We start from the raw sequence: 25,205 nt of genomic DNA on the forward strand, positions 1-25,205 counted from the left end.
AGCAGAGATCAACATCCCTTCTTTCTACAAAGTATACAGACACAAATATCAAATGAGAATACAAGACTCATTTCACACCAAAGACCACTCACATGACGACTGAAAATCTGGACAGAATGTTAAAAGCATTAGCAAGAAATACAGGGTAAAAGCAACAAGCTACTTTTGAATTTCACTCCAAGTGCATACCATCTCACTGCAGGAACAATCCAGCTCCCCTAATCTTCCTATCACACAACAGATATTTTTGAGCACCTTGCATATTGTACATTCTAGACACCAACAACTGTTTCACAGCAGTTTTGGTTCTTTTACTAATCACCTTTATTCTACCCTACTTCAGTCACACTGTTTTTTCCTGTATATCTCTTGCAGCTTCTTGTCCAAGAACCACCACCCAGCTTTTCCAGTCTAGCTACATTTCCAAAGTCCCTCATAGAACCATAGAACACTACAGTACAGGCCCTTCGGCCCTCCATGTTGTGCCAACCCATATAATCCTTAAAGTACTAAAACCACACTACCCCATAACCTTCCAGTTTTCTTTCATCCATGTGCCTGTCCAAGAGGCTCTTAAATACCCCTAATGTTTTAGCCTCCACCACCATCCCTGGCAAGTCATTCCAGGCACTCACAACCCTCTGTGTAAAAAAAAAACTTACCCCTGATGTCTCCCCTAAACTTCCCTCCCTTAATTTTGCACATATGCCCTCTGGTGTTAGCTATTGGTGCCCTGAGAAACAGGTACTGACTATCCACCCTATCTATGCCTCTCATAATCTTGTAGACCTCGCATTCTTATACGCTCCAAAGAGAAACGTCCCAGCTCTGCTAACCTTGCTTCATATGACTTGTTCTCCAATCCAGGCAACATCCTGGTAAATCTCCTCTGCACCCTCTCCATAGCTTCCACATCCTTCCTATAATGAGGTGACCAGAATTGAACACAATATTCTAAGTGCGGTCTCACCAGAGATTTGTAGAGTTGCAACATAACCTCTCTACTCTTGAACTCAATCCCCGTTAATGAAGCCTAGCATCCCATAGGCCTTCTTAACTACCATATCAACTTGTGTAGCGATCTTGAGGGATGTATGGATTTGAACCCCTAGGTCCCTTTGTTCATCCACACTCTTAAGTAATTGACCATTAATCCTGTACTCAGTCTTCTAGTTTGTCCTTCCAAAATGCATCACCTCACACTTGTCCGGATTGAACTCCATCTGCCATTTTTCTGCCCAACTCTGCAGCCTGTCTATATCCTCTTGTAACCTTCGACCACCTACATACAGCTGCATGCACAACTCCTCCAATCTTCATGTCATCCAGAAACTTACTCACCCATCCTTCCACCTCTACATCCAGGTCATTTATAAAAATCACAAATAGCAGGGGTCCCAGAACAGAACCCTGCAGCACTCCACAGTCACCGACCTCCAGGCAGAATACTTTCCTTCCACAACTACCCTCTGCTTTCTTCCTTCAAGCCAATTTTTTATCCAAATAGCCAAGGTTCCACTTATCCCATGCCTCATGACTCTCTAGATGAGTCTCTCATGAGGGACCTTGTCAAATGCTTTGCTAAAGTCAATGTAGACCACATCCACTGCCCTACCCACATCAATTTCTTTTGTTACCTTTTCAAAAAACTCAATCAGGCTCGTGAGGCATGATCTTCCCTTCACATAGCCATGTTGACTATGCATGAGTAGACTCTACTTCTCCAAATGCTCCTAGATCCTATCCTTAAGAATCCTTTCCAGTAGTTTGCATACCACTGATGTAAGACTCACCAGTAGTTCCCAGGTTTCTCCTCATTACCTTTTTTAAACAAGGGAACTACATTTGCCATTCTCCAGTCCTCTGGCACTTCCCCTGCAGCCAAAGAGGATTCAAAGATCATGGCTAATGCTCCTGTGATCTCTTCTCTCAATTCCCACAACAACCTGGGGTGTATCATATCCAGCCCTGGGGATTTATCAATCTTAATGTTTTTAAGAAGATCCAGCACTACTTCTTCCTTAATCTCCACACTGTCCAGCACACAGGTCTGCTCTACTTCAACCTCATCCTGATCAAGATCTTTTTCACTTGTGAATACTGAAGAATTCATTTAGGACCTCTCCAACCTCCTCCGCCTCCAGGCACAAGTTGCCCCTCTTTATCTTTTAGCGGTCCCACCTTCATTCTCCTCATCCTATTCTTCACATACGCATAGAACGCATTTGGGCTCTCCTTAATCCTACATGCCAAGGCCTTCTCATGCCCCCTTTGAGCTCTCCTAAGTCCTTTCTTTAGCTCTTTCCTGGCTACCCTATATTTCTCATAAGCCCCTCCTACTTCCTGCATCTTATCTATAAAACATATGCTTACTTTTTCCTCTTGACGAGTTGCTTCACATATTTCATCAACCACGGTTCCCTTTTCTTACCTTTTTTTGCTTGCCTCAGTGGGACAAACCTATCCTGAACCCAGCTCAAGTGGTCTCTAAACTTCTCCCACATTACTTCTGTGCTTTCCCCTTTGAACATCTGTTTCCAATTTACTCTTGCTAGTTCTTGCCTCATCCCTTCAAAGTTAGCACTTTACCATTTCATCTGATTTTATCCCTTTCCATAGCTATGCTGAAGTTAAGGGAGTTGTGGTCACTCTCACCAAAATGCTCCCCCACCACGAGGTCTGTCACCTGGCCAGGTTCATTACCCAGAACTTGATCCAGTATAGCCTCTCCTCTTGTCGGCCGGTCCACAAACTGTGTCAGGAATCCTTCTTGAACACACCTGACAAATTCAGCCCCATCTATCCCCCTTGCACTCAGGAGATGCCAGTCAATATGAGGGAAATTGAAATCACCCATAACTACTACCCTGTATTTCCTGCTCCATTCTAAAATCTGCCTGCTTATCTTATAACTTATAGAATTGTCATTCACATTACCTACCCCTTTTTCCCCTCTTAAGTGAGCCCTTTAAAATAATCAGACTCAGTATGGAATATACTCCATGTTCCAAATTTCATTTCCTGTCAAAACCTTTCATAAAGTCAGGTTACTCAAAACCCTATATCCCCTATTTCTGACTACAACTTCAGCCTCTTCACCTTTTCACGCTGGAGATGGTGGCAGGATCAGAGCATTAAGAAAATTTAAATATGATTGTAAGTTTCAGTTCTGCCAGCCTAACAGAAGTCGAAGGCCAGCAAAACGCAAGGCAACAATACCAAGCAAATGAATCTCTAGAGGGGTGCTAACTAGATTAAGCAGCTGGTCTAGAACATTACTGTGAAACAACATTTACCAAGAAAAAACTAACATCTCAGATCAGCAGAGAACATACACTCAGTAGTCATTTTATTAGGTACACCATTCCAATAGTGGGTAGGACCCTTTTGCTTCCCGAACAGTCTGAGTTCTTCATAACATGCATTCAACAAAATACTGTAAACATTCCTTAGAGATTCTAGTCCCTGTTGACATTATAGCATCACACAGTTGCTGCAGATTTGTCAGCTACACATTCATGCGGTAAATCTTCCACATCCACCACATAGATGCTCTATTCAATTGAAATCTGTTGACTATGGAGGCCACTGGAGTACAATGTTACGTTTGTGAAACCAGTTTGAGATTATATGTGCTTTGTGACATGATGCATTTTCTTGCTACAAGTAGCCATTAGAAGATGGGTAGACTGTAGCCATAAAGGGATACACATGGTAAGCAACAATACTCAGCTATGCTATGGCACTTAAATGATGCTAATCTGGTATTAATGTGTGCCAAGAAAACGTTCCCCACACCATCACGAGCCTGAACATTTGACAAGGTTGGTTCATGGTGTTTGTGCCAAATTCTGACCCTACCATCTGCTTGTTACAGCAAAAAATAAATCACAATTCACTAGACTAGCTGATGTTTATCTAATCTTAATCTGTCTAGTTTTGCTAAACTGTTACCTACTGTAGCCCATCCACTTCATGGTTTGGCATGATGTGCATTCTGCAATGTTCTGCACATCACTGCTGTGAGATATGGTTATTTTGAGGTAGTCACCTTCCAGTCTGACCTCTCATTAACATGGCATTTTTACCCACAGAACTGCCGCTCACTGGATTTATTTTTTTTTGCACCATTCTCTGCAAACTCTTAGAGACTTGTGTGTAAACTCCAGATCAGCAGTTTGAGATACTCAAACCACTCCATCTAGTACCATCAGTAATTAAACAGTCCGAATCATTTAGATCATATTTCTTCTCCATTCTGACATTTGTTCTTAACTGAACCTCTTAACCATGTTTGCATGCTTTTATACATTGCATTGCTGCAACATGGTTGGCTGATTAGATATTAGATAGAGGTGTACAGGTGCACCTAATAAAGTGGCCAGAGTGTAGAGAGATTTGATTAGGAGAGTCAAGTTTTATTTCACATTTAAAGATTGTTTATAAATCATTCTCAAATCTAGCAATAAAGAGATGCCAATTCTATATTCACAACCAATACTTTTTCTCCCCCCCCCCCAAAAAAAACATGGGCTGTAAATATACAGTCAGAGAAAATGACAGCAGTCACTAGCCACTAGGAGGTGGAGTTAAAAAAAATTGAAGATAACCAAAAGGTCAGAGTCTGAAGACCTTGAAAGATGATTAACAGTAAAATTGAATAAGGCAGATAAAGACAATGTAGGCATTGAAAAATAAAACTTATATAGTTGTGGTCAATGATGACAAGTGAAATGTTCAAGTAACGTGGAGCTCAAGAACGTGCACTGAGAAGCCGGGGGGGGAGGAAGCATGATCAGAGCATGATGCTGTTGACTCAGCTACTCAATCCTCTCACACTTCAGGCACTGCATACCTGCCCCTTTACCACTTCACATCAGGAGTTCATACATGGCCTTAGATGAAGCAACAATTAATTCTACTTCTAATTTAGTATGCTACAGTGTTCACATGGTCTGCTCTACATTTAAAAGCAAACCTACTGGGTATTGCTGTGAAAATCCACAACGTCTGCAACTTCAATCCTTTATCCCAGTCTAACCTCCGCTTTTGCTCACTTACACTGCTCCAAACCTCAGTGAAAAATCTCAAGACAGCATCTTATATCCTAAAGGAGATATTTATTTAGAGATACAGTGTGGAGTAGGCCCTTCCAGACCTTTGAACCGCACTGCCCAACAACACCCCCTCCCCGATTTAACCCTCACCTATGAGACAATTTACAATGACCGATTAACCTAACAACCAGCAGGAGTTTAGACTGTGGGAGGAAACTGGAACACCCAGAGGAAACCCACACATTTCACATGGAGGACATCCAGTCTCCTTACAGATGTTGGAATTGAGCTCCAAAGCCCCAAGCTGCAATAGCATCATGCTAACCATTAGGCTACATTACAGCCTTCAGAACATTCAACGCAGCAACCTCAGGTGGTGCAATACCATCCTCTACTGCAGTTTCTTCCCGTTCTGCTCTGAATTTAAAATTTTCAGCCACTTACAGCCTTCTGGACATTCTTTTACCACATCTTTCAAACTATGCCACCATTATGCCATTTAATCTCTAGGTTTCCTCCCCATCACTTTTCCTTTCATCCTCTAACCCACACCCCACCTTTCTTGCAACTTAAATATACTTTAAATTTGAGATGCTTATTGTCAAACTATGTAAGGTTGGTTGTCTGTCCTATTCAACAATGATGGGAGACGCGCAGGAGAGTTCTTAGTGGAAAAGCCGTTGAACTGGGGCAGTTCTACCCCCTTGACCTTAGAAGTCTGGGTCTTGTGTTGTGCATAGTCGTCACAAACTGGGGTCTTGCTTGGTTGCAGTATATGACTATTACTTCTTCTGTGCTTTACCATGCCCATTCATTTTCCACAAAGTGTTGCAGAGCTGCCATCCTGGGCTTTACATCTCACTGTTGCTCTCATCCATCCAGCCCGCCAGAGTCACCATCTCACCAGGGCATGAGTCCCACCAGCTGCCCTCAGCTGGTTGAGCCAAACTGTCAAAGAGCTGTACCAGGGCGTGGCCACTGTCACATGCAAACAGATCAAAGAACATGGTCTGGATGATGTCTTTGATGAATACTGCCTTCTTGTGCCAGCACTCCATGTAAATAACAGATCCCAATTTTGATAAAATTGCCAGCATTTGCTATCTTTATACAAAAGTAAGAATTTACTTCTACACTCCATTCCAAAGTCAACAAAAGAATAACCTTGCTCATTCGCACTTGTGTTCTGGTGATGGAGACCATATCTTGAGATTTATGCTTTAACAATTCATTTTCTTCCACACCATCACAAAACATTCCAATTATTTGCCAGTAGCTCCATTACAAACACCCTTAAAATACTGACTACAGAAGAAAAATAAACTATGCCAGAGTCAGTCTTGATAATTCATCCCTCAGCAGCTTTGTAGCCAACAATATGCACCAATGAATGAACAGCAAATCTACTTCCTCTCCAAAACAGAAGTCAACCAAGTTGAGACACAGTTATAAAAATGTTAGTAGAAAAGGGAGCATTTCCAATTGTGGTAAAGAGCAAATGAGCATTTTCAAAATAAAATCCAAAAAAAAATCCAAGAGATTAAGTAACTGCATCAACCAACAAATTATTGATTGTAGAATTGCTTCCAAATGACATGTAGTTAATACAAATAATGAATATGCATTTAAATTGGGCCTAGTACGTATGGAATAATAAAAAATTAGTGATTTTGCTGAGATTTTGAGAACAGCATTTGTGTTGATTACCAAATGCTCTTCTCTGAATCAGGGTGTGGTCTGCTTATCTATGAAAGTAATTTTAAGCTCTTAAATATACAGAGCTGCTTCACCATTTAGACACTAAGCTATAACTCAACTCTTCCAGCATATTAAGAGATATTTACTGAGATTAGGGCAACCTTTACCATGCAATAAAACCAAACCCCAGGCAACCTGCCCAGTGGCAAATGATAACTTGGGACAATACAAGACGATATAATAATGTAGTTCTTAAAATTACAAACTCTAGTTCTACTCCAAAATTCATAGTTCTCAGCTTAAAACACAGATTTCCCATCAAATATTGATTATATGCACATGGAAATTACTAGAAGACATACAAAACAGAAAGGAACTAGGGGAACACGGAAAAAAAATAAGCAGACGCTGGAAACAGCTTTCCCAGTAGTGTTAATAGATACAATAGCACGACAAGGTTGTACCATTCTGTGATAATTTTGACCCTTTCAAACCACCACCAATCCGAACGCTAACTCTTCACAGATGCTAGGTGACCCCAACGTTTCCAGAGTTATCATTTCAGACATCAAGCAGAATTTTATTGTTATGTTACCCATTATTTAATGACTGGCTGGGACTAATGCTGCAGAAGCGTCTCAAGCCATGTGCCAGTCACGTCGCAGTGGCACATCGCGTACGTGCCGTCCGACTCGCATTCAGAATTGGACTGAGTGAGGGGTTTGGAAAGAATCATACAATGACATCACAGGAGAAAATATGAATCACTCCGGAAATTGCTCAAAAGCTTACAAGAAAAAACGGCAACCGACACATTTCAAAATTATATGCGCTTAATCAAATCAGTATTCTTAATAGCGAATTGAGAGAGTGGGAAATTTCCCAAACCACTGAACTGCCTCGCACCCACCCCTTCTTTCACCCGGAGAATGGACAACATGGCGTCTGCAACCGGCATTCTGCTTTCAAATCTCAACCAATTAATCAATTATGGGTTCCATCTTCCCTCTCCCCAGAAACAGAAAGAATTGCAGCAACCTGCACTGATCCTTGAACCGATAGCTTCTCGGGTCCCAACGATCATTAGGACAAGTCTGTGGCTGCATCATCGTAAAGCCACGCTGCAGTTCCTAGTGCCGCTTGTGCCAGCCCCACAAACACAATATTCCCAATGACGTTTAAAGACGCAGAATAAAGTTATACAAACTTGCTTTGAATTGTAATCGGAATGCGTTCCTACACAAACGGATTTATAACGGCCTCTCTAGGATTGAGCAACGAATAAAAATGGTCTTTTTTTTTAAATGATGCAGAATCTTTAATAGAGGAACATGTCCTGAAGTTTCAAATCACTGGCTTTTTTAAAACAAAACTCTCTTCTTGGGAGAGAGCTAAATCATTGGGTCAGAGCGAGGATCTGTCTCCAAAAGAGAAGCTAGCTGGGTAATTCGATTTCAAAGTTCATTTCAGTCTTGCTTCGCCGGCGCCAAGGTATCACGTTGCTGGGCACCAGCAGTCATTATTGCTGCCTTCACCATTGGTAAGGAGATCCACCCGCTCAGGCAGATTCCGGTTACCGGAGATTTAATTTAAGCTAAGCAGCGGGCTGGTCTCTAGTAAAGGCGTAAAAAAAAAATCTAGAAGTGCTCCGATGAGGTTCAGTAATGTGACTAACGAACTAAAAGGAAATGCGAATTGAAACGAATTTAATAAAACTGCGTAACAAGTGCATTTCAAGGGCAGCTGATTCTACAATAGGCCTGACAAAAGCTGCTTCCACTGGAGAACAGGAGCACCGGATAACAATATTTTTTTTAAAAAAAAGAATTGATCAATAGGGCAAATTATATTTGAAGCTTCTTAGAACCTCTGGATGCTTATAAGTGCTAACCTCAATCCTCACGAGCCTTGGCTACATGCGAGTAACCCACCGCAGGACGACTGCTGCCCTTCAAGGAAGAAAGGTTGCAGCTCTCAGAAGAGGGGTAGGAGAATACAAATACAGATTAAAACGAAAAAAAGTCACAAGAAGAATGAATATGAGCTGAAAAGTAATAGAAAGAAAGCAAGACCTACATATAAATAATTCAATTTAAAACGAAACCTACGAATTATTTATAACGTAATAAAACCCTTACGACCGAGATATGAAAATAGCTAGAACTTCAGAGCATATTATAAAAATCAGATTAAAATATCATTTGGACATTTATAACCTAGTTTAACTATGAATGGGTTGTGAAGGTGGAGCCGGCTGGCCCAGTTCAGGTTGGGTCACCTCCTCAGTTGCCAGGCAGGCCTACTGTCTCCGGGGCACAACCACCCTCGTTAGCCCATGGCTCCATCACCCGTGGTGCACGCCGATCCCACCCGGCCTGAATCCCCCCCACCCACCTACCTACCCACCTATGTTCAGCTACTTTACCGACACAAACCTCTCTCAAGCGCCCACCGGCCAAGATGCTCCGACAAAGTGCCCGCCTCCCGTCTCTGCAGTTCCTGATATAGCGCAGGGAATCCGCGCGGAGCTCTACCGGAGGACCAGCAGTTTCACTCTTGGAGGACCAGCTGCGGTTATCCATTCGCCGGTTGGCGAACCCACACAAAAAAAAGCATAACTTTTTTTTCCTTTGACTCATTAATTAATAAAGGGTGTTTGAAACGTCTTAAAGTTAACAATTTTCAAAGAGCTGATTGGTATAGAGTCATTAAAAGGAACTATATTTTCTAGTGGATGGATTTTATTATAAGCTGGTAACGCAACAGCTGCCAAATAGGGAGAGTGTACTCATGTACACGTGATCGGGCTAAATTGGGAACTGAGATGGTTTGCGTGTTCTGCGGCAGAATATCAAAGCAGCTAGAATTTCCATTTTGTTTTAAAATATTAAATATTTTGTTGTATTCTTTTCACACTTAAAATAAGCGAACATTGAACTGTACAGGCCTTCGACTCCCGATGTTGTGCCAACCTTTTTATCTTACTCCAGGTTCAGTCTAATCCTTTCCTCCTACATAGTCAATAACTTACATTTCTCTTTCATCTATGTGTCAGTTTGGTCTGCACCCTCTCAAAAATTTTCACATCCTTACTATAATGAATACAGAATTTAACATGAAATTTCTGACTAAGTTTTATAGAGCTGCCACATTATCTCTTGAACTCAGTCTCCCAACTAATGAAGGCCAACACTCCATGTGCTTTCTTAACCACCTTACAATTTACATGGCACCTTTGAGTGATCTGTGAACTTGAGTCCCAGGATCCCTCTGTTCCTCCACACTGCTAAGAATCTTGCCATTAACCCCAAAATCTCCTTCAAGTTCAACCTTCCCAGCTCACACTTCTGTGAATTGAGCTCCATCTGCCAATTTGCAAACATGAGGAAATCTGCAGATGCTGGAAATTCAAGCATCACACACAAAATGCTGGTGGAACACAGCAGGCCAGGCAGCATCTATAGGGAGAAGCGCTGTCCACGTTTTGGGCCGAGACCCTTCGTCAGGATTTACTGAAAGGAAAGATAGTAAGATTTGAAAGTAGGAGGGGGAGGGGAAATGCGAAATGATAGGAGAAGACCGGAGGGGGTGGGGTGAAGCTGAGAGCTGGAAAGGTGATTGGCAAAAAGGATATAGAGCTAGAGAAGGGAAAGGATTATGGGACAGGAGGCCTAGGGAGAAAGAAAGGGGGAGGGGAACACCAGAAGGAGATGGAGAGCAGGCAGAGTGATGGGCAGAAAGAGAGGAAAAAAAGGAGGGGGGAAAAGCTAAATATATCAGGGATGTGGTAAGAAGGGGAGGAGGAGGCAAAAGGGATACAGAGCTAGAGAAAAGATGAAGCCACACTCAGGTTGGAGGAACAACACCTTATATAAAGGCTGGGTAACCTCCAACCTGATGGCATGAACATTGACATCTCTAACCTGTTAATGCCCCTCCTCCCCTTCTTACCCCATCCCTGATTTATTTATTTCCCCCTCCTTTTTCTTCTCTCTTTCTGCCCATCACTCTGCCTGTTTTCCATCTCCCTCTGGTGCTCCCCTCCCCCTTTTCGTCTCATGTTCCTTTCCCTTCTGTAGCTCTGTATCCCTTTTGCCAATCACCTTTCTGGCTCTCAGCTTCACCCCACCCCCTCCGGTCTTCTCTTATAATTTCGCATTTTCCCCTCCCCCTCCTACTTTCAAATCTCTTACTATCTTTCCTTCCAGTTAGTCCTGACGAAGGGTCTCGGCCCAAAACGTCGACAGTGTTTCTCCCTATAGATGCTGCCTGGCCTGCTGTGTTCCACCAGCATTTTGTGTGTGTTGCCAATTTGCAACCCAGCTCTGTATCCTGTCAATGTTCCATTGTATCCTATGACTACCTCCTACACTATCCACAACACCACCAGCCATGCTGTTATCTGCAAGATTACTCACTCACCACTGATGTAAGACACACAGGTCTATAATTCCCAGAACCAAAGAGTAACATTTGCTATCCTACAATCTTCTGCTGCTACTCTTGTGGCCAAAGAGGTTGCAACGATCATTGCCAAAGGCACAGTAGCCTCTTCTCTCACTTCCCATAGAAAGCTGGAGTATATTCCATTCAGCCCTGGGGACTTATTTATCATACTTTTTTTGGAAATTTTCTACACATCCACTTTCTTAACCTCAACATGCACATTAGCCTGATGTATACTAATCTCCATTCATCAATACCTCCTGTACCTAATAAAGTGGCCACTGAGTGTACATTTGTGGTCTTCTGCTCTTGCAGTCCATCCACTTCAAAGTTTGATGGGCTGTGCATTCAGAGAGACTCTTCTGCACATCAGTGTTGTAACATATGGTTCTTGTTTCCTTGCTGTCAGCTTGAACCAGTCTGGCCATTCTCTCCTGACCTCTCACATTAACAAGGCATTTTAACGCACTGAACTGGCTGCTTTCGTTTGTTTTTACACCATTCATTGAAACTCTAGAGATTCTTGTGCGTGAAAATCCCAGGAGATAGCAGTTTCTGAGATACACTAACACCCCTTCTGGCAGGAACAATTATTCCAAGATCAACATCACCTAGGTCACATTCTGTTGTTCAGTCTGAACAACAACTGAACCTTTTAACCATATCTGCATGCTTTCATGCATTGAGTTGCTGCCACATGATTGGCTGAGTAGATATTTGCATTAATGAGCAGGTGTACCTAATTAAGTGACCATTGAGTGTGCATTAACTGTTTTTATTATAATTCCAGAATAAGTGCAATATGCTCAGATTCAGATTCAGTTTATTTGTCATTTAGAAACCACAAATGCAATGCAGTTAAAAAATGAGACAACGTTCCTCCAGAATGATATCACAAAAGCACATGACAAAAAAGACTGCACCAAGAAAATCCACATAATGTAAATCCCCAATCCTTATTCCTTAATATTATGCTTTTATTTCAGATTTCTAGACAAAAGAAAGTGTTTGAAAGATTGTGATCTAGACTTCTGTTAATATTCTATGGTGGAAGAGGGACTGAAGATGCAGACAGCATTGATCTAAATGAAATGAAAATCAGAAAGAAACTGTGCTTGCAGGAAATCTGAAATTGAAAAAGAAAACTTGAGAAATACTGAGTGTATTGTATTTTATTCTAGAATTATAATGAATACAGTTAATATTCACCTTTATACAAGTCATTATATTTAACACAAAGTGTTGCAGATTTATTAACCAATTTTTTTCCTCAAAGTAAACTCCTCTTTTGTAGTTGAAGCAAATAAAAATACAAATGCAGAAAGTCTGGAATAAAACAGAAAATTCAATGCACGTTGTATTCTGGAAGCTTCCTAAAACTTGGCCAAGATCCCATTCTTTACCCATTGACCTTCTGAAATTATTTAACTGTAAAGCAAATAACAATAAAGTCTGGTTCAGAGTAGCAAAAATCAGAATCAAGTTTATATATATCGTGACATTTGTTGTTTTATGGCTGCAGTACATTGCAATACATAATTTAAAAAAATAAGTTACAAGAAGAAATATACATAGAAAAATAAATTAAATGAGTAGTGTAAAAAGAGAGCAAAAAACAAAGAAAAAGTATAGTGAGGGTCCATTCAAAAATCTGATGGCAGAGAGGAAGAAGCTGTTCCTGAAACATTGAGTGCATCTTCTTTGGTGGTAGCAATAAGGAGGGGGCATTTCCTGGGTAATGGGCATTCTTAGTGATCGAAACCACCTTTTCCAGGCATTGTCTTTTAAAGATATCCTCAATGTTAGGGAGACTAGTGCCCATGACAGTCTTTGATGACATACCAAGTCTCCTCAAACTCCTAATGAAGTAGAGCTGTTGTCGGGCGGCCTGATAGCGTAGCAGTTTGCTGCATCCATGATGGCATTCAGGACTCAGTTCTCAACGCTGTCTATAACACGTGAGTTTCCTCTGGGTGCTCTGGTTTCCTCCCACATTGCAGAGACTTACGTTTTACGGTTAGTATATTATTGGACATGCTATGCTGGCACTGTAAACGTGTGATGCTTACAGCATGCCCCAGGCAGAATCCTCAGGCTGTGTTGGCCGTTGTTGCAAACTCCACAATTGATTGTATGTTTTGATGTACATGTGACAAATAAAGCTAATCTCTTTAATTTCTCTTTTTCATACTTATTTCATTGATTCACGTACATGCTATCATTAGATACAAACCTCAAGGAAAAAATACTATTTTCAAAAGGGAAAAAAAAATCCTGCAGCTGTTGTAAATCTGAAATAATAAGCTAAATACTGGAGATGTGCTTTGTCATTGACTTGAGACATTAACTCGGTTTCTCCTTCAAGTGTGCGGCTTTGTTCTGGAAAATGCTAATCTTCTTAGATGTTGTTATAGCTGGATTTATCTAGGTCAGAGACGATCCATTATGCTTCTGACATGTGCCTTGATGGGAGAAATGCTTTGGTAAGTCAATCATTTCAAGATATCTAGCATTTGACCTATTCTTACAGTCTCACTATTCATGTGATGGTTCCAGCTGAGTTTCTGCTCAGTAGCAAGTTCCAGAATGTGCAGGTTCGGGTAATGGCAAAGGTAATGTCATTGAATATTAAGTGTGTGCGTTTAGATTCTCTTTTATTAAGGATGGTCATAGTTTCATGATCAAAGTCATGTTTAATATCACTGACATATGTTGTGCAATATTTTGCTTTGTGGCAGCAGTATAGTGCAATACATAAAATATACTATAAATTATAAAAAGAATTATACATAAAAATATAATTAATTAAGTAGTGTAAAAAGGGAACAGTGAAGTAGTGAGGTAGCGTTCATGGGTTAATTATTTGTCTGTTTAGAAATCTGCTGATGGTGGGGAAGAAGCTGTTCCTAAAACATCGAGTGCGTGTCTTCAGGCTCCCGTACCTCCTCTCTGAAGTTAGTAATAAGAAGTGAGCGTGTCCTGGGTGTTGAGGGTTCTTAATTTCCTGGAGGTCCTGGGGGTGGGGAGGTTCATAGTTTGATATGTAATGATGTAATGGCATGAATTTAATTTGCATCTTATCAAGTCTTATCTGAACATAGGGGGCTTCTTCCCACATTCCCAAGATGTGCTGGTTGCTGTTGTAAATTGCCCATAGAGCAGATGGCTGGTGGGATAATCAAGCAAGCACCAGTAGATGAGAATGAGGCAATTGCTCCGAGAGCCAGCATAGACTCTGTGGCCAAGCAGCCTCCTTTCAAGTAATAAGGAAACATAATGTGGTAAATACCCAACTACTTTTGACCTTCAGTAAAATAACTATAGAAAAATCTCTCGTGGAGAAAAGTTGCCCCTAACAATTCAATATCTGAACAAAGTGCACGATATACTCTCTGAATGATTGTACTTCAGGTGAGATGTTAAACTGAAGTTCCATCTGTTTAAAATGCCTTGAAATTGTTCCACATGCTACATGGATATGACTCATACAGTGGATCTGGATCATAACAACAGTTATCGATTGGCCATTTTTCTATTGCTATTACCCATTTACCAAGTTACTGGATAACACATTAGTTGTGAAAGAGATGAAACAGATAAATGCAAATACTCACTTCTTGCCTTGCAGGCTGTTAAAAATGTTTACAATACCTTAGGAAAAGTGGTCATAAGTAGTAGTTCATTATAGAATGTGCAGGCATTAGCACTTCTTTAACACATCCAGGTATTGCTGCATGAACGTTTTAGCTGTGTGGAAAACATTGTTTTCACCACAGTTTCATTAATATAAGCTTGTACTTGGCAACAAAAAATGAGTTTCTCTTTGGCCTTTAACTCTGCAAATTTAAGTTAAGAACAAGGTACAAAAAATACTTTAAAGCTGTTTCATCCATTCTTCTAAGTCATTATGTTCATGGCAGCATTTTAGAGTGAAGAGGTGGAATAGATGTCTGTTGCCGACCCTTCTTTCGTTCACCCTGGTTGCAAAACACTGATTGATGTTACATCGCAAATGCATATTGAGGTGGCTGCCGGGATCAACAAGGTCAGCCTTCAGCTCATGGGAAATGGACACCATTCATTGTTGAATGAATGCTCGGCAGGAAAGCTCACAGATGTTTGTGCAGTTTTGACCGCAGGGACCAGGGAATGTTTAAAGAAAGGATTAGTTCACAGCTGCCACCATGTTCCCCACCCCCCCCAACTCCCACCACCCAAATGTGATGTAGGGTTACCTCCTACCCTTCCAAAAAACAATAGGAATCTTTTGACATGAGAGATTTTGCAGATCATAAACACAAGAAATTCTGTAGATGCCGGAAATCCAACGCAACACATACAAGATGCTGGAGGAACTCAGCAGGCCAGGCAGCATCTATGGACATGAACAAACAGTCGACATTCTGGGCTGAAATCCTTCTTCTTTAGTACTGAAAAAGGATCTCAGCCTGAGATGTTGACTGTTTATTCATTTCCATAGATGCTGCCTGATATGCTGAGAGTATGCAGATGCTGGAAATCTTGAGCAACACACGCAAAATGCTGGAGAAGCTCAGCACCTACAGAGCGGCATAAATTATCAATGCTTTAGAAACTGATGAAGGGTCATGGCTCGAAGTGTGACTGTTTATTGAGTATTTATAGTATAGCTAATTCTGTATTTCTGTAATTAATTTGACTGTAAGCCTGAGATGTCATGGCAGAGTAAAACAAGGCTGTCCTTGTTGTTACTATCAAAGAAGATTCCCTTATCTGTCTAGCTTGAACAGATTTTCAGTAGAAACAATGACCACGAAGAGGGTGTTACACACAATAGTTTACTGTTCTTCCTTTGTTATGAGCATCTAACAAAATAGACTGTAACAATGAAGTTTATGCTTCATTTTTATCTTCCTGAGAACCTTCTGGAGGATATCATCTCTAGATCCATCATACGCTACTTGGCTCCCTCATGGAAGAATCTGAGGGGTGATGGAAAAATGGGAAGAATAAAATGGAATTAATATTAGTGTGCGACTGGTTGATGTTTAGTGCCGATTCGGTGGGTTGTCTCTAGGACAATTGTACAAATACTAGAGATAGGCCGTTTATGATGAATTAAAGAGAAATTTTATTCAGTCGTCAGTTGATGAATCTTTGGAATTTGCTACCAAGAAAGGTTCCGGAAGATGGGAAAATTGCAAATGTCACTCTGCTGTTCAAGAAGGGAGAGAGGCAGAAGAAAGGACATTATAGGCCAGTTAGTCTGAACTCAGTGATTGGGAAGATGATGGAGTCGATTGTTAAGGATGTGGTTTCAGGGTACTTGGTGGCACATGATAAAATATGCTGTAGTCAGCATGGTTTCCTCAAGGAAAAATCTTGTTTGACGAATCTGTTGGAATCCTTTGAAGAAATAACAGGCAAGATAGACAAAGAAGAATCTGTGGATGTTGTGTATTGGATTTACAGAAGGCCTTTGACAAGGTGCCTCATATGAGGCAGCTTAACAAGCTGAGAGACCATGGTATTGTAGGAAAGATATTAGCATCGATAAACTGATAACGATTGATAAACAATAGCTGAGTGGTAAGACACAAAGAGCGGGAATAAAGACAAACTTTTCTGGTTGGCTGCTGGCGACTCATAATGTTCCACAAAGATTTGTGTTGGGACTGCTTTTTTTTTACGTTATATGTCAAAAACTTGGATGAAGGAATTAGTGGTTTTATTTCAAAGTTTGCAGATGATATGAAGATAGGTGGAGGGGCAGGTAGTTTTGATGAAGTAGAGAGGCTATAGAAGAACTTAGACAGACTAGGAGAATGGGCAAATAAGCGACAGGTGGAATACAATGTCAGGAAGTGTATGGTCACACACTTTGGTTGAAGAAATAAAGGATGGACTATTTTCTAAATGGAGAGAAAATTAAAAAATCTGAGGTACAAATAGACCTGAGGGTCCGTGTGCAGGATTCCCAAAAGGTTAATTTGCAGACTGAATCCTTGGTGAGGAAGGAAAACGTGATGTTAGCATTCATTTCAAGAGGATTTGAATTTAAAAGCAAGGATGTAATGTTGAGACTTTATAAAGCTCTGGTGAGGCGTCACTTGGAGTATTGTGAGCAGTTTTGGGCCCCTTATCTTAGAGAGGATGTGCTGACACTAGAGAGGGTTCAAATGAGGTTCACAAAAATGATTGCAAAATTGAACAGCTTGTCATATGAAGGGTGGTTGATGGCTCTAGGTCTATAGCCACTAGAATTCAGAAGAATGAGGGGTGATCTCATTGAAACCTATGGTGGGAGACACTAGGATCAGAGGGCACACCCTCAGAATAGAGGAGCATCCTTTTAGAACAGAAATGAGGAGGAATTTCTTCAGCCAGAGTGGTGAATCTATAGAATTTGTTGCCACAGGTGTCTGTGGAGGCCAAGTCTTTACATATTTTAAGGCAGTGGTTATCAATTCTTGATTAGTCAGGGATATGAGGAGAAAGCAGGAGATAAGGGCTGAGAGGGAAAATGGTTTAGCATTGATCAAATGGCAGAGCAGACGATGAGCCAAATGGTCTAACTCCACTCCTATAACTTATGGTCTTATGGTAAATACAATGGAATCTATGAAAAACTACACAAGAAGCAAAGACTGACAAGCAATCAATTTATTTCTGTGGAAATACAAAAATAAATAAACAAAAATAAATACAACATAAATAAACAAGCTTAAGAACATGAGTTGTAGAATCCATGGAAGTGAATCCATACGTTGTGGAATCAGTTCAGAGTTGAGTTGAATAAAGTTATCTTTGCTGCTTCAGGAGTCTGATGGCTGAAAGGTAATAACTGTTCCTAAGCCAGTTGGTGTGTAACTTAAGGCTTATGTACCCTCTTCCCAATGGCAGCAGCAAGAAGATTGCATGGTCAGCTCTGCTACTACTTTTGACTTATTAAATCAGTAATCACAGACGTCCTGGGAACCACCAATCTGGTTCACTTTAAACTGGTGTTTAGCTCATGAATAATCAGTTATAAAAGTATTGTTATTGCTGGTAATACCTGTGAATGAATGAATGAATGAATGAATGAACAATAAAGCTCTTTTAAGCACTCAGTATGTGGTAATGGGTAGTACCCTGTGGCAGGAATCTTGAGTCAGAAGATTACAGATTATACAGATAATCTGCTGGAGGAAATCAGTGAGTTGAGAAGCATCTGTGGGGGAGGGGTGGGGATAGAATTGTCAACTTTTTGGGTTGAGACCCTGTATCAGGATTCAATTAAGGTCCACTCATCTTGAACCTATAATTCTAGCTGATGGCCATGCACTGTTCTTGTTTCCTCTCTCTCTTAGGTGGGACTTTAAATGGAGATCCCTTCTAACTCTCAGATGTACATAAAGCAACCTGACTTATTCTTCCAAGATGTTTTCTAGTAAGGTTTCCCAATTGAACATCTTCACTAAAAGACCGATTATCTGCAGCTGCAAAGACAACAAATGTCACGACATATGCTGATGATATTAAACCTGATTCTGATTCTGATAATCATTGTTGCTTTCTGTTAATGGAGACTTGCTGTGTGTAAGTTCAATGCTGCATTTTTCAGATTACAGTACATCAAAATCCAAAGATTTCATTGCATGAAATAAATCAGAGATAAATGTTTTTCTGGCTTTAGTTGTCGTGTTCATAGATTTTTGTAAAATCTCTGAAAAGCTACTATTTATGTCAGATCGTTGCATTAACATTAGCTATTCGAATTCTCAAAATAGCAACAGCTATAGTCAGCTTATTGGCAAGTATGTATTTATAAAATCCACTTGACCCTGTCAGAGGATAAGAGATTAATAAGACATTTTTAACAAATGAAATTAATATTTCCAAGTCTCTATAGATTCCTAGGCTCAAGATAACACTAAGTGTGGATTTAAAATGCATATGGATTTAAAATGTGTATGGGACATTGGAAAAAAGTTGAATTTCCCCATGGGGATGAATAAAGTATCTATCTATCTATCTATCTATCTATCTATCTATCTATCTATCTATCTATTTTAAACATTTCTAAGAATATCATAGCCTTAAACATGATCAAACAGTCAGAAGTAATTATTTCAAAATATGCATGTTGGAGTAAAGCTAACATTCAGTATTTATTTGAAATTCTTCATTAAAATCAATGATTTTTAAAGTCTTGTAGTAAAAACATGATTTAAAGAAGTTGTCACATATCAACTTGTGCGTGTGTGTGTGTGTAGATCAGAAGTGAGAAAGTGAGCATAGAAACATAAAAAACATAGAAAACCTACAGCACAATACAGGCCCTTTGGCCCACAAAGTTGTGCCAAACATGTCCCTACCTTAGAAATTACTAGGGTTACCCATAGCCCTCTATTTTTCTAAGCTCCATGTACCTATCCAAAAGTCTCTTAAAAGACCCTATCGTATCCACCTCCACCACCGTTGCCGGCAGCCCATTCCACGCACTCACCACACTCTGCATAAAAAACTTACCCTGACATCTCCTCTGTGCCTGCTCCTCAACACCTTAAACCTGCACCCTCTTGTGGAGTCATTTCAGCCTTGGGAAAAAGCCTCTGACTATCCACATGATCATTGACTCTCATCAGCTTATACACCTCTTTCAGGTCACCTCTCATCCTCTGTCACTCCAAGGAGAAAAGGCCGAGATCACTCAACCTGTTTTCATAAGGCATGCCTCCCAATCCAGGCAACATCCTTGTAAATCTCCTCTGCACCCTTTCTATGGTTTCTATATCCTTCCTGTAGTGAAGTGACCAGAACTGAGCACAGTATTCTAAGTGACCAGGGTCAGACCCCACTTGAGCAGTTTCAAGTTCCTAGGAGTCAAGATCTCTGAGGATCTAACCTGGTCCCAACATATCGATGCAGCTATAAAGAAGGCAAAACAGTGAATATACCTCATTAGGAGTTTGCAGAGATTTAGTACTGTGTACTAAAGCACTCAAAAACTTCTATAGATGTACTGTGGAGAGCATTCTGACAGGCTGTATCACTGGCTGGTATGGGGTAGGGTGGCTACTGCACTGGACCGAAAGAAGCTACAGAGGGTCATAATTTAAATTAATGCCAGCACCATCTTGGGTACTAGCCTACAGATTACTCACAACATCTTCAAGGAGTGGTATCTCAGAAAGGCAGAGTCCATTATTCAGGACCCCAGCACCCAGGGCATGTCCTTTTCTCACTGTTACCATCAGGTAGGAGGTACAGAAACTTGAAGGCACAAACTAAGTGATTCAGGAACAGTTTCTTCCCCTCTGCCATCCTAAATGGACTGAACCCGTGAACACTACTTCACTTTTAAAATATATATATTATTTCTGTTTTTGCACCATTTTAATCTATCCAAAATACGTATACTGTAACTGATTTATTTATTTATTTATTATTATTTTGTTCTTCTTCTATATTATGTATTGCATTGAAATGCTACTGCTAAGTTAACAAATATCCCAACACATGCCGGTGATAATAAGCCTGATTTTGATTGTTTGGTAGCTGCATTGCCAATGTGGTGATTTGAATGGTCTAATACTGCTCCTATTACACTGGACAACAAATCTTTTCAAATGTGTTGCTTTCTCAGAATTGTTTTATTCTGTTTATAAACCACTTGAAGCTGAGCACAAATGCAACTTCAAGCTACTTGTATCACATAGAAATGTGGAGAAACCAGAAATTAACTTTTATTGAATATATTATGTTTAATTGCATAACAGTGCTGATGCTTTGCAATGGTTCAACTAAGCTAAACATGTTTTGTTGATGAATTTCATTTGTACTCAGTATCTGAGGCTTCTCACTTAAGTGTCCAAAAATAATCAGCCAGTATTGATGGATTCCTGATACCCTGATACCATTTCTCCATGACCACAATGTCCTGGTGAAACCTTTCACCATGCTCGTCACTGACAGTGCCAAAATTTGCAGGGAAGAAGTCTAAATGGGAAATGCAGAAAATGAATCTTTAGTGACATGTTGCACTTCCTGGTTTTGTATGCTTGAAGCATATTGTTAACCAACTGCACATTGTCTGGTGCTCTGTAGTTGCCAAGAAAATTTTCAACAACATTCTTGAATGTCGTCCACGCAATTTTCTCCAGTTTCACTAGAAGTTCTTTGAATTGCCTATCATTGATGACCTGTTTTCTTTGTGGACCAACAAAAATGCCTTCCTTACTCTTGGCATCAATTATTCTGACTCATGAAACTTCATGGTGATTTTCATGATCAGCAGCCCAAAGTCCAGAGGATACACCCAAAAGTATTCAGGTAGCAAAATCTTCGTTGTTTAGTATTATTTGATTGGATAAAACGTTAGAGGTTATAACTTATCCCAGCCGCCAAGCTAAGTGCTGCACCTTCCCCTATACTTCCTCCAACCCCACCATTCAGGGACCTTAACAGTCCTTCCAGGTGAGTGTTGCTTCACCTGTGAGTCTCACGTGGTCATTTGAATGAAAAAAAAATGAATGCTGCTGACTAAATTATTTTGGGGTGCAGTAGTACGTGATGGGGAACATATTGAAGTTCAAGGCAGCCAGGAGAAAGACATTGGGGAAGAACCACAATCTAGGATCCTCCTGCCGCTAGACACCGAGGGTCTGGGTCCTATCATTTAAATGTTTTACTGATACAGGATTAAAGGATGAAACATTAGTGATATTGATATATTATAAAATCATAAGATATAGGAATGGAATTTGGCCATTTGCCCTTTCGAATCTGCTTTGTCATTCAATCTTGTTTGATTTATTTTTCCTTTCAACCCCATTCTCCTGCCTTCTTCCAATAACCTTTGACACCCTTACTAATGAAGAACCTATCAACCTCCACCTTAAATATACCCAATGCTTTGAACTCCTCAGCCTCTGTGACATGCACACTACAGCTTTTCACTCTATATGACCATAAGATATAGGAGCAGAATTTTTCCATTCAGCCGAAGGAGACTGCTTTGCCATTCTTTTATGGCTGATATTTTTCAGCCCCATTTTCTTGCCTTCTCCCCATAACCCTTAGATAGATAGATAGATAGATAGATAGATAGATAGATAGATAGATACTTTATTCATCCCCATGGGGAAATTCAACTTTTTTTTCCAATGTCCCATACACTTGTTGTAGCAAAACTAATTACATACAATACTTAACTCAGTAAAAAATATGATATGCATCTAAATCACTATCTCAAAAAGCATTAATAATAGCTTTTAAAAAGTTCTTAAGTCCTGGCGGTAGAATTGTAAAGCCTAATGGCATTGGGGAGTATTGACCTCTTCATCCTGTCTGAGGAGCATTGCATCGATAGTAACCTGTCGCTGAAACTGCTTCTCTGTCTCTGGATGGTGCTATGTAGAGGATGTTCAGAGTTATCCATAATTGACCGTAGCCTACTCAGCGCCCTTCGCTCAGCTACCGATGTTAAACTCTCCAGTACTTTGCCCACGACAGAGCCCGCCTTCCTTACCAGCTTATTAAGACGTGAGGCGTCCCTCTTCTTAATGCTTCCTCCCCAGCACACCACCACAAAGAAGAGGGCGCTCTCCACAACTGACATATAGAACATCTTCAGCATGTCACTACAGACATTGAATGACGCCAACCTTCTTAGGAAGTACAGTCGACTCTGTGCCTTCCTGCACAAGGCATCTGTGTTGGCAGTCCAGTCTAGCTTCTCGTCTAACTGTACTCCCAGATACTTGTAGGTCTTAACCTGCTCCACACATTCTCCATTAATGATCATTGGCTCCATATGAGGCCTAGATCTCCTAAAGTCCACCACCATCTCCTTGGTCTTGGTGATATTGAGACACAGGTAGTTTGAGTTGCACCATATCACCTCTATACTAATCCAAAACCTATCAATCTCTGCCTTAAATACACTCAATCCATGACCTCCACAGCCTTCTCTGGCAACAAATTCCACATTCACCAACTTCTGGCTGAAGAAATTCCTCCTCACCTCAGTTCTAAATGAATGTTGCTTTAATCTGAAGCTGTGCTGTTGAATTCTAGACTAACCCACTAATGGAAATATCCTTTCCATCTAGGCCTTTCAATATTGGTAGGTTTCAATAAGATCCTGCCTCAAAAGAATATACTGAATTGTTCAGTTGAATGAATGAAGAATATTACATCTTCAGATTGCATGTACATATGAATAAAGTATAACTTTAGGAAAATTAATTTTGAAATCTACCTAATGTTCAAGATTATGGAAATTGATGATCTCTCTGCATCCTATCTCTGCCACAATGAGCTGGATTGCCCTTGTATTTCTGAAAATCTCCAGCACTATCTCTCAGACCTAAGCAGATGATTAGAAGGAAGATGAGGAGAATACCTTTCAAAGAATCAAAGGTGCTGATGAATGAAAATATAGGAGGGAAATTGAACATTTGGCCAATTAGTGCCAACAACAATTAGCCAATTAGCCAACAATTAGCCAATTAGCCAATTGGCCAATTAGTGCCAACAACAACCTCTAACTCAATGTCAGCAATATCAAAGAACTAATTATTGATTACAGGAGGAGGAAACCTGAGGTCTCTGAGCCAGAGATCAGAGGTGACGAGGGTCAGTAACATTAAATTCCTCAGCATTATTATTATTTCAGAGGAGCCTGGGTCCAATGTATAAGTGCCATTACAACGAAGACATGGAGTTTAAAGATTTGGCATGTCTTTTAAAACTTTGACAAACTTCTCTAGATGTGTGATGGAGTGTATAATGACTGGTTGCATCAGTCCTGGTATGGAAACACCAATGCCCTCAAATGAAACCTCCCCACAAAAATATAGTGAATACAGCCTAGTCCATCATTGATAAAGCCCATGTTCTTGATATTTTTTGTTTCTTTATTTATTATTTTATTTTTTTGTTTTTATTTTCTTCTTGTACTTGTACAATTTGTTGTCTTTTGCACGTTGTTTGTAAGTCTTTGTTGTCTGCGGCTTATATCTTTGTATTTACTGTGAATGCCTGCAAGAAAATGATTCTCAGGGCTGTATATAGTGACATATATGTACTTTGAGAATAAATTTACATTGAAATTTGAACCTTGAACTTTTGCAACTTGGAAGCACAGGATGTAAGAAACTGCACAGCGTAATAGACTCAATCCAATAGATCATGGTCACACCCTACCCACTATCATTAGCCCATACAGGAAGTGCTGCGACATCCATCATCAACAATCCCCACCATCCATGCCATGCCATCTTCTTGCAGCTACCATTGGGCAGGAAGTCCCACAACACTAGGCACAGGAACAGCTATTCCCCTTTAACCATTTGGTTCTTCAACCAGCTGGCACAACCCTAATATTTACAATTTAACAACATTATGGTCACATTGATCACTTTGCATGAAAATGAACTTAATTTTTTTTCTTTTTAATTGTGTTCTTACTTGTGAAAATTCTGTATAATCCATTTTAATTTAGATTTTTCTTGTGAATACTACTTATATGATACTATGTGCTTCTAATGGTGGGTTTTCCCTTGCATCTGTGCATACATATACCTGTGTATTGGACAATAAACTTAGCTTTCACTTTCTTATTTCAAGAAAGAGTGATGGAAGCATAATATTTCCGTTGTTAAAATTAGGCCTAACAGGATTCTGCCTATTTCAAAATTTTCTGCTGCGTGTTCCATCAGCTAGAGATTCCAGGGGTATCTTGTCACAGGTCCTGGGGGGCCAGTGTATTCTAAGCAATGAAGTCAACCTATGCCCATGCATCATTCCCTCAGAGCATGGAACTAAGTAATTTCTGTTACTCCAAATGACTTCAGCAATATTGTACTTCTAGGTTGTACTGCCAGGAAGTTGTCAGTACTAAACCTCCATGTATGTTATATACATTCTGAAAGTGCCAGTTCTATTAAATATGCTCCTGAATGAGTCACCTGATACAGTAAGCATTTAAATGTAAGGAAGAATATTATAAAGGAATGTCACTCCTAAAGACTGTGA

General features: G+C 40.2%; 1 protein-coding gene across 2 annotated transcripts in view; it reads right to left on the reverse strand.

The window, feature by feature from the left end:
- Positions 1-9,325, reverse strand: part of pkma (pyruvate kinase M1/2a) — a 37,619-nt gene extending 28,294 nt beyond the window's left edge. Inside the window, exon 1 of one of the 2 annotated variants that reach the window (XM_073025056.1) lies at positions 9,191-9,325. The gene's annotated coding sequence lies outside the window, so the exon portion shown is untranslated. The remainder of the gene's footprint in view (positions 1-9,190) is intronic. The other variant, XM_073025055.1, reaches the window with a different exon arrangement.
- Between the last annotated feature and the right edge of the window lie 15,880 nt (positions 9,326-25,205).

Source organism: Hemitrygon akajei, chromosome 21 (assembly GCF_048418815.1).
Source record: "Hemitrygon akajei chromosome 21, sHemAka1.3, whole genome shotgun sequence".
Taxonomy (NCBI): domain Eukaryota; kingdom Metazoa; phylum Chordata; class Chondrichthyes; order Myliobatiformes; family Dasyatidae; genus Hemitrygon; species Hemitrygon akajei.